Raw genomic sequence first — 10,910 nt, forward strand, 5'->3', positions numbered from 1 at the left:
GAGAGGAGAAGGATCACATTCCTATTGGAATATTTCACCGTTCCCCACTCTAGTGTGAAGTCTAGATTAAGTTTCTATGATAAACTCTTAATGTAAGTGAGGTACATGATGGAAAACTGGCAGCAGACTTTTTAATATAGTCATGTTTTGTAATTTTATACCTATTGCTTGAACACTGTTCACGACCAAAACTTAAGACAGAGTTGAAAGTCAGTTCAGGCTTAAAGGAAGTGAGTGTTACATTAAGTTTAAGAAGCCAATCTATGGCCACACCAAATGGGAAGGCAATTGTAATTTAGAAGTACTGTAACAAAAAAGCTGATTCACTTCCTAGAATAAAGGATATATCTGGCAGGTGGTCTGCTAAAGTTCCTAATGTGTTATGTTATCCCCTAGAGAAAATAAATAAGCTACCAAAAAAGTACAAACTGTTAACCTCTAAGTGGAGGTAGATGCTGCTATTTGTTTAAGCAATTCTGGAATGCTTTGGCATTGTTTCACTTCCTAGCACAAAAGAAGAAATGACCTCTTCATGAAAAGAATGCTGTGGATAAGCCGGTTGCTACCTTATCAACTCTGCTATTGTAGTTATGCCAGCCAGACATGTTAGCGTGACTTAGACATACCCTGCTATGGTATTTACACTTTGTCAGAAGTGTTTTGAGATTGATTTGTGACCTCATCTGGCATAGAGAGATGCTGCCAAGTTCTCAGAATTGATAAAATTAAAGTCCCCTTTCCAAGTTTATTTAAAATTTCCTGTCTTCAAAGAACTTGGAAAAATATGGTGGTTTGCTGCCTTTATCATACTTATTTGCTGCTGATCTTCCCATTCTTCTGCTCTTTCAAAATCTTATTGCTTCTAATACATGATGATCTGAAATACCACAGCTACTGGCAGTTCTTTCTGATACTTTTGAGCTTAGATTTTAAATAGTAATTTTTCCAGGGGGGACTGTGAAGATGAGAAAATGCTGAATTCAGGGTGTGTGGAGTCTAACTGTAATGAAGGGCAGATCTTTACATGTTCTCTGGTTAGCTCTGAGGAGAGTCAGAGACAGATTGGACTAACCCAACATGCTCTCTATCACTTAATAAGCCAATCTAATCAGGCAAGAACAACTCTTCTGAGATGAGAGCCACAAGTATGGTCATGTCTAGGGAAGGACTCTCTATTTTTAGTAAGCTGATTCTCAGCATTGTGCAATGTTGAAAGTAATGGGTGGGGGAGCTGGAAAGAGATCATCTGGGGTTGATTTTATTACTTAATTTCTTCTTTGTTTTTCCTATGCCAGATTGAACAAAATTAGATTGGTCAGAGGTATATTAAGAAGCATACTTATTTTTTGCTGGGTAGTAGTGCAAGGGGTGGCAAAATACAACAAAATGCAGGTGGCTGAAAGAGATTGAGGCTATAGGGAAAAATTAACATAGATATGGACAAACAACTAATTTTTTTAAAAAAGAGTAACAACGCCCATCCTAGTTATTAGCAATGACTCAGCTATCTCTAGATAGTTCAAGTTGTACAGAAATAGAACAGTTTGGGTTGATTCGTGTTGGTTTAGGTCTTTGTGCCAAGCAGACCTGTGGTAGGATTCATGAGGAGGTGTAGGGCAGTTGTAAAAATCTCTTGCAAAACATTTTCAGGAATTGTGGGCAGCATGTGTAAATCAATGTTCCTGCCCCATTTTCCTATTAACAAACTCTTCCTGCCATTTTTTTCCATTTCTCACAATTGGTATTGCATAAATGTAGTGATTAGACGCTAAGAATTGTTTCTCAAAATGGAGGAGAGGAATGCATATCCTTATTACTAGAGTATGAAAGAACAGCCCATGAAATGGTATGAAGCAAGGTTTTGAAATGAAGTGACAGCAAATTGGGAATACAAGGGCCTGAGGCTTTCTGGAAGCTGCTCTCAAGGAGTTACAGAGCTGAAGCTGTGATTTAAGGAGGAGAAAGTGATGCCAGTGGAGAAGGGGCAGTAGTTCAGCAGGACAGCGGCAATAGTCCAGGGATGTGGCTTCAGGTTTGAGGTAAGGAGAAGGTGATGAAGGATAACAATAGAGGGGTAGGTAAAAGTTTCAGATTTATGTATCATAAATGGAGGAAAGAGGAGGCTTGGAGACTGACACCTTATCTTCCTAAATACCTAAAAGGGATGTTTGAGAAATACAAATTTTCAACACAGAAGAGTTGGCTGTTGGTGGCTAAGCAGGGGCAATAACGAATAACCTCTGTCCTGGATATTTGTTCATTATGCTTCCTCTATAAATTGCAATATGTGAGGAACCTCTTATTGAGAAGTTAATAAAATTTTCACTTAAGAATTCTGTTTGCCCTACTCTTGGAGAAAAGATGAGAAAACAGTTCCTTTTCATCATTTAGCTATCAGTCTCAAGTTTATATTTTTCTACAGAAGTGTAGAATGTGCAATAAGACTTCATAATGTATGCTGCCAAGTTTGGTTTTCCAATAGAGTGGGAAGCATAAAATTTCCAGCACTGTCAGCAATTCAGGCCTCTGCACTGAGACTGGAATTTGATGTTCACAGGAACTCAGGCTTGTAGGGTTCTCCAGTTCATAACAAGGGCAAAACTTGCTTTTGTGGGTTCTGGAAACTAGGTGGCCTGGGGTGTTCTTCAGGACTTCATCTGAACTCTTGCTTAGGGCTATGAATTAATGTAGTTATTTAATGGAACTGTTAGTACATGACACAATCAGGACTGGAAATCTTTCAAATACAAATTGGCCAGATAAACTATTAATTGTCTTGACAATATCCTTGGCATTCTCGAAAAGCACAGTGCATTTCAGTAGCAGTTTCTCATTTTTTGTTTAACTTTAGGTCACAGTTGACTTCTTGGTGCTATTTCCAAAATTCTGAGGGTAACTTTAAGACACTTCCTTTCTGTGTATTAGTTTTGATTTGAAGGCTTGCTATTTTCTCTTAAAACTGCATGTTTAAGCATTCATTTTTGGGAGCACATTGAATATTATGTGTTTTTGAGCTCAAGTTCACATTTCTTCTCTCAAATACCATCTTAAAGATCTGAAAATGGAATATTTATCCATGCTATAGTTCTTCTGATTTAAAATCTGCTCAGTACCATAAAAATTGAGGTGTTTTCTTGGGATAAGTGAAAACAAAGTTATATGTGTGTTTTAGTGTGTGCGTGTGTGTGTGTGTGTATATATGTATTGCTTTTTAACTTATATAATGCATTAAATAATCCAATTTCATAGCCAAGCAAACAGAAAATAAAAATAGTCAGTCTATTTTAGATTCTTTTTATCTTACTTAAAATGAAGCAAAAATTAATCCAAAACTGTATATTCAAACAGCTAAAAAGCAGCTTAATTTTATTTTTGTATTTTGCATTTGAGGCAGTTATACTTTCACTGTTGCCTTTTTACTAAATTACATCAGAAAGTAAAATACTAAATGTAGGATAAGAAATGGTGTGGAAATTGCTCCAGGAATTCACTAGTATTTTTAACCCTGATATAAAACATGAGGGATCTAGTCTTATTAGGTTAAGACTCTTTCATCTCTAATTAATTACAAAAGAGCTTCAGGGTTTCCTTTTAAAATTTTTAAATATTTGTTATTAAGAAAATCAAAGTTAGTTCTCTCTTCTCTGCTTTTTCTATGGCTGTGCTCATGTGGCGAGGAATGTGTCTTAAAGGGCAACTCAGAATAAAAGAATATATTTCCTGTGATAAGAATTTCCCAAATACACTCAAGAAAATGTTTTTGCAATGCTCTTGTGATTGTTTTATTTAAGCGCACGACACACCTTAAATACTTAAATCAACTCATTGCTCTATTCAATCTAGGTAGAATTCTCTGCCATCATCTGAAAATACAAAGCCAATAACCAGAGTTGCACTCAGTGTTCAGTAGCTGGAGGAGCTACTAACAAGTTTGACCCTGGATAAAATTAACTCTTTATGTCTGAATTTCAGTTTACTCATCTACAGGTTGTGTCTCAAGCAGTTAATTATAGTAATGTCTTGGTGTTGGATATCAGTGCTTTTTTTCATAGGGTTGTCATCACCTGGAACCCTGGAAAAACAATGTTAACTACCCTGTACTTCAGCATGCCCACCTACAGGTATTCATTGTGTTTATCTACTGCTTTGCATTCAAGCAAGTTGACCAAACAATATAAAAAAAAAAAATCAGTCTGTTTAAATTTGAGAACTTTGATAGATGATGATTTCTTTATGATTATAACAGTCCAATTTGCCTTTATAAGTCTTTCTCATTTCAACATACCATCAAGTGATTACAGAAATTGAATGAGGGTCAGAAAGATGGGTAATTGCTAATGACATTCAGGAAGGCTGAACACTAGGTGTATTTCTACTTGGATTGTTAATATCCATAGGAATAATGCCCTGCAATAAGTGAAATGCTGATTTTAATGTAGTAATTTCTTCTTAAGTTAGGATCTGCTCTTTTGACATTTCCTGTCCAAGAGTGAAAATGCCTTTTAATACGTTACTGTTCATGCTTTTAAAACAGTGCTAGAATGCAAATTAGTTATTCATAAACCAATGAATTTTTAATGGATTGTATGCAAATTACAGCTCTTGACTTAAGAATTAAATGTTGCATTAATGGAGATCTATGTTTTATATTGTATGGAGCTGGTTTGAGACAGCTGAAAACCAGTTTGTGAAGGAAAATAGCAGGACAGGCTAAACTACAGTGATGAATGATATGCTGATACAAGTATCTAGAGATAAGGCTGAGAATAATGTTATTTCTGTCCCAAAACTGAAGACTGTTAGCAACGTTCTGGTGAAGAATTGGTGAATACTAGTTTTCTTTCAGCTCTGATTGCTCTGGTATGAGCAACTGTTCTCCAGGTACTGCAGGTGAGATCAGGAAGCTCATTTGAATTACTGTGGGAGTAGGATTTGAGCAAAGATACCAAATGATGTGTTCTATTTTCAGCTCTGTTCTAATACAGCAGGCAAGTGGTTATCTTTAAGCACTTAAATACTCATCGTAGGGTCAGTATGACTCTATGCCTTGCACTTGCATTTTGATGTAAGGAGAGCATGCTAGCAGCCCCGATTTCAGCTGCCTGGTTCTGGAGCTTTCCTAGAAGCACAGACATGCCAGTGTAACTGAGCCTGGGGGACTACCAGAGGTTACTCAGTCTCACAGCTTCACTCTGGGTCCAGTTCACATCCTTTGACGTTATAGTTTTAGTGGGCTTTGCCGGAAGAAATTTTATGACTGTGCAGAGCATGCATCAGAAACTGTTTCAAGGACTTCTGTGGAGCTTTTAGGTAAATTCACGTTAGCTTCTTACAATTTGTGCTTTAATTGTTTGCTGAATTGGAGCCATAATCTGCACTTGGGTTAAGCCTCTTCTAATTTCTGCCTAATCACTTATGAAACTGAAGAGAAGGAAAGGTTGGATGTATGTGTATATTGTTAAGTCCTATGAGATACTGCAGGAAAAAGCTCCATCAGCCTTTTCTGGATCAAAGTGTGCCTGCATTACAGACAGAGTTCTAGATCCCTAGTTAATGAATTATGAACTTGAAATCTTAAGACACGTTTTTATTTATATAAAAAAAGTGCAAAAACATTTTAATGGATATACTTCTACTGTACTTTCAGGTGCCTGCATATATTTAGATACAGAGATATGGACAAACACCCTGAAACCTTTCCAAGCTGTAACATATTCTTTAAAAACTCATGGCCTCTATGTTTCCAAAAGCTATTTTAGTCTGTCTGTGGAGAGTACTGTGATAGTAACTGCACTTAGTGCAATAAAGTGATAGAAAACCTGTTTGTGTTTTCCCTTACTGAAGAGCATTTTTAATTCTTTTTAAAGTCAGTGACTGTATCAATGCATTAAAAAGAAAGAGACTGGATGTGCAGTCTGTCTCATGTTGCTTATTAACAAAAAAAGTTAGTGAACCAATCATGGTGAAACGGTGCTCTTGTAATGCAGGCTGGTTTTGTTTTAATACTTGGTATGTAAATAATTACTTCAGTAGTTTAATGTTTTCCAGGCAAAAGCTTCAGAATTGGGTTGCCAAATCAGCAGACATCCCTTTTTGATCAAAAAATGACTGTTGAACAGTAGTCATGGCACCAAAAGTATGTGTTTGAGTCACGGGAGCTGGGGGTACTTTCACAGGATGCTAGAGCAGACTCTTAGCCCCAGCTGCAGTTTGAGAGATGTGGACATCCACCCATCTTTTTTAAGAAGGCTAACAGACAAAGAAACAAGACTAAATTAGCATTTGTGTTGAAGCACCTGTATAAATATACTGGAATGTTTCAGCTCCAACACCTCAGAATTCTAAACAGAATTTACTTACTTGTTTCCTTGTGAGCCCCTCCCAGGTCACTTTCACAGAGCTCAGTACTCACTTTCAGAGAAATTTAGGAAAAGAGAATGAAGATGCTGAAGGAAGAAATGTGTAAAATCCACTCAAGTGGACCTTAGCACTCTGCCCAGGACTCCACAGTGACACCACTGCCCTTGGATCCTGAGAGCAGCAAATTCACTTGGAGGGGTGGAGCAGCAGAGCTTTGTCTACAAATTGTATTCAGAGGTAAAAAATCTGCTGAAGCCCCAGAAAAGTATAACTGAACAAGGAAATGCAATCATTTTATATATGTATTAAGTCAATCCCTGCTAACGACTGGGAAGTTCTGACCAATACTCAGAACTCTCGGGTATGAAATGCAGTAGGCTTGCTTAGCTACATTTAATGCTTCTAAATGACTTTTTGACAACTTTAGGCTGATGGGTGTTGCTTGTGCTCTCTATCTTATATTCCTGACTCCTTAGGCAGTTGAAATACGTGTTCATGACAGGTCTCGAAGAGCAGAAATTTTTATGAGCAGTTTTAAATTCTTCACAAATGTCTCATTTTCTTCCTACTTCTAACTGAAATTAAAAAAGGTGTTATTCTAAATAGAATAAAATTGGTTTACATGGTGATGGCAATGCACAATCTTTGAAAATCATCTAACAAGCAGCAACCTTTAGCCCTTCAAGATCAACCAATGTGTTTACGAACGCTAAGAACTGTGATGTCAGGGGTTACCTTATTGTGAATGAGTGGGTACTCGGGCTTTACTGTTGAAAAACCAGCTGACTATTGTACAATGGCTATCCCTAATGTCCATTTCCTAAGTCAGGACGATTATTTACCCTGAGTGCTTATACAGCTCCCCGTCAATTTTGGCGCTTCAGTTCGGCGCATCGGAGGCGCTTCCCCGGCCGCGTTCAGGCGGCGCTGGGCAGCCCGCGGGCGCGGGTCGCTCGGCGCGCTGCCCAGCGGCGCTCGGCGGGCGCGGTGCCGGGAGCCGGGGCGGGCGGGCCGGGCCGCTGTTGGCTGTTGCCATGGCTCCGGCAAGCCGGGGGAGCCCAATGAGCGCTCTGCGGCGGTGCCGAGGGGACCAGCCATTTTGCTTATGGAAAACAATGTGACATATTATGCTGTGCTATACCGGGGAATAAACAAAAATCCCGCCGGGGGACGCAGAAGAAACGGGCAGATTAGTGAGTAGTGCGGGCGGCAGAGCGGGCTCGCGAGCTGCCATTTTGACAGGCTGGCGGCTGCCGCTCCCGCCGCTGCTCGGGGGAGGCGGAATGCGGGGCGATAATGCTGCATATCTGCTGTCAGGCAGCGGAGCGGGGGCTTGTCGTGTGAAGGCAGGGCTCCTCCGCAGTGCTGTCTCGGCAGGTCGCTAGCCGCCGCTCGGAGCCCAGCCGGGACCCAGGGCCCGGGAGTCGCCGCTGGCGCTCGGAGCGCGGCTGGCGCCGGGCGCGGCGCTGCCAGGAGCAGGTGTGCGGCTCGGCCCGGCCCGGCCCCGCTGCGGCTCCCGGGCTGCTCCCGCCGGGCGAGCTGCTGCCGCTGGACTCGGCCACAAAAGGGAGCCGCTGTGCGCCTCGGCTGCTGCGGGAGAGGTACCTGGGCACGGGCTGGTGCAGGTCTGTGGCACAGCTGGGCACAACTTCGTGCGGGAAACAAGCGGCTCTCGGTATCTGTGCCTTGGCTTGGGTCGGTGGCTGGTTTAGGGTGGTTGCTGAATCCATTGATCTGACTGCGTTGTCCTTAAACGTTTCGATGTGAGTATTGTTCCATATGGTTGCTGATTCAGAAGGATGCTTCCGATAGATGGTAATTTTTTTAGTAGATAATTCTACTAAAAGGCAAGGATTATATTTTTGTTTGGATTGTCATTGTGGTTTTTATTATCAGCATAGCGTGGGTAAAATAAAATATTATAGCACTCGTGAGCATGTGTGCCTTACATCGCAGAGTTCATCACTAGTGGATTCCATGCATTGTGTTCAGCCTCAGTGTTAGATTTAAATTGTCCGACTGCTGTTGTGCAGTATGTAGGTCATAATAAAAAGCAGCTTTTTCACCAGCTTTCAATGGACTGCATGCCCCAGTGCTGTGGTTGATTAGTTTGTGGTACTTGTGCTGTTAAGAGCAGTGGTATTAAAGCCAGCTCACACCTCCTTTTTAAAGATATCGCACGTTCCGTGCTAGACAGAGCACAACACACCCATTGTGTCGCTCCGTTTGGCGTTCGGTAAAAGGAAGGAAACGAGCACTCCACATGGAGCACCAGCACATTAATAGCACAAGACGGTTAAACTTTTATTGAACAATCCCAGGGATTCTGAGATAATCTACTGAAGGTAGAGACAATAAAAACACTAAGATGTATATAAGGAACTAGTAGGAATGGGAGGGGTCTTCTGATAGGGACTCTGTGTTAATGCTGGCGATTTTTCAGTGCAAAATGAATTGTTCTGAGTAGTTATTAATCACAACACATTTGCTATAGCTAAACCTAGGTCAATAAAACCTCAGTCCCTCAGGACAGATAACGTTTCTATTTAAAGTCGCATTTTCCAAACTACCAACTGTATTCTTATGCACTAATACAATTTCTGAATTCTCTTATAATGAAATTCATTAAATTATTCTGAAAACTGATCTAAATATTCTGATTCACTTTGCATCTATAGGAAATAGGATGATATTTTGGTCTTAAGCATTCTTTAATAATTATGTGGATTTAAATCCTACTGAGATGAGCCATTTGTTTGGACAGTTGAGTGGGCATGAAATCAAGAATTTGAGGTCTGGTATCTTTATAGTTAAATTAGTAACCAGCACTCTGTAACTAGGAGCCAAATTCCAGTGTTGTTTCTGTATATATCCTGCAAAGGCATTTGAACAAGTATTATCAGCAACTATCCACCAAGTGAGACATTGCATTTGGAAACAGCAGTATATAATTGAATTGCTACTATGTGTTCTCCCCATTAGAAAAGCTCCATCTTAATTGAACCATTTCAGGATTCTGTTTTTTTTGGTGAATGCACTCACACCAACTTCTTTATGCCTCTGTGTAGGGGTCACACAGTAAGTGGTTTAGAGAACTGCCTTCACCTGTGATCTAGAAAGTGGAATGTGCCTTTACAGTGTGGTACTGCATGAATATTTATGATTGAGTCTGTAATTATGAGGAAAATTATAAACAAGCAAAGCTAGTGTTGAAGATGTTGGGGAGATGAACATCTCAAACAAAGAGGGAGATTTTGTTACAACAATAACATCATGCATATAGCAGTCTACAAAGTAAAGGATCTTGCAGTTCAGGGTGAATTGATTCTCACTGTGGATTCTTCTCACTATGAAGAATTTATGGTTTGAGGAAAACAAGTGAAGACTGGCAATGACTAATCACTAAACTGTGTGCACCCACTAGGTGCTGATAGATGCATCTTATTAGTCAGTATTATTTAAACCAATATTCTGTGCTCTTTCCATTCTGCTTTTCTCCTTTTGTTTTGTTGCTTTTCTCCTTTCTCCTATTTTTCTCATATCGATTCCCAGCTTCCCCCTGCTTCCTTACTGTCTCTTTGGCAACATCTGATCCCATCAGATCTATTTGTAAATCAAATCGGTGACTGTCAGTAGTGGTCATGGAGGTACTGCAATAGAATCTGATGTGGAGGAAGAATTTAAATGAGTTAGAGGTAAGAAACTGCAACCAAGTAATGAGTGTATCCAGTGCAAACTAATTCCACATCATGTAAGTTTTAAAGGCCTAGAATTGGGTCACTGATGTAGAAATCAAATGGGCATGCATGGAGAGGGACATTTTTCCTCTCATGACGAATTGAAGTGTACTTATAAGGTCTGTTTACAGGGTATTCTTGTAAACGGAAGGTTTACAAGAAGACCTTGACAATAATATAACATAGGACAAATTGGAAACTTTGGTATTAGAAATGGTAGTGTAAAGTTCTAGTTGAAGTCTGGAAGTTTTTTAGGTTTCAGTGGAGCCATGGTTTTTATCAAGAGGTGATTATGCATTATTGGAAAGCCTCTAGGTTATCCAAAGTCAGGCTCTCTCTTGGTCAGCAGAGATGTAAATAACATCAGCTGTTGTGCTTTAACATTACAGTCGCTTCAAACATTTTTTAGACAGATGACCTTAGAAGGTGACTCCGGGTTCATGTGTAGCTCTTAAACAGAACACCATCAAAGCAAAAACAGGCAGATAAATCCTAAAATGCAGTGTCATAGTAGCAGGTGGAAATAGTAATAGAAATAAGAGACCAGGATGACCGAAGGAGGTAAAATGAAGTGGTGTAACAGCTTATTTGGTATGCTGTTTGTTTAAAATAATCAGGTTTGAGCAAACAGTGATAAGCATCAACCAATCATGGGGTGTGTAGAGCACAGTAACCTTATAAGATCTGCTGTGGAAATGTGTTGTCTATCCTCAGCCTGTGGACTCTTCTCAGTGTACTTACATACATGACCAGCCTGTGAGCAGCAATACAGATGGGATGTGCCCAGGGAAGACACGGTTATCGAGTTAGGGT

General features: G+C 40.0%; 2 protein-coding genes across 42 annotated transcripts in view; one reads left to right on the plus strand and one right to left on the minus strand.

Moving 5' to 3' along the window:
- The window catches only part of TLR3 (toll like receptor 3), an 88,940-nt gene extending 82,415 nt beyond the window's left edge, over nucleotides 1-6,525 (minus strand). For 2 of the 3 annotated variants that reach the window (XM_038134824.1, XM_038134823.1), the window contains exon 1: nucleotides 6,361-6,525. The gene's annotated coding sequence lies outside the window, so the exon portion shown is untranslated. The remainder of the gene's footprint in view (nucleotides 1-6,360) is intronic. The other variant, XM_038134826.1, reaches the window with a different exon arrangement.
- The window catches only part of SORBS2 (sorbin and SH3 domain containing 2), a 194,812-nt gene that overhangs the window by 40,400 nt on the left and 143,502 nt on the right, over nucleotides 1-10,910 (plus strand). For 8 of the 39 annotated variants that reach the window (XM_038134791.1, XM_038134792.1, XM_038134793.1 and 5 more), the window contains exon 1: nucleotides 7,397-7,553. The exons of 2 other annotated variants lie outside the window; for them this stretch is intronic. The gene's annotated coding sequence lies outside the window, so the exon portion shown is untranslated. 29 more of the 39 variants (XM_038134772.1, XM_038134781.1, XM_038134789.1 and 26 more) reach the window with 16 other exon arrangements.

Source organism: Motacilla alba, chromosome 4, assembly GCF_015832195.1.
Source record: "Motacilla alba alba isolate MOTALB_02 chromosome 4, Motacilla_alba_V1.0_pri, whole genome shotgun sequence".
NCBI classification, from domain to species: Eukaryota; Metazoa; Chordata; class Aves; order Passeriformes; family Motacillidae; genus Motacilla; species Motacilla alba.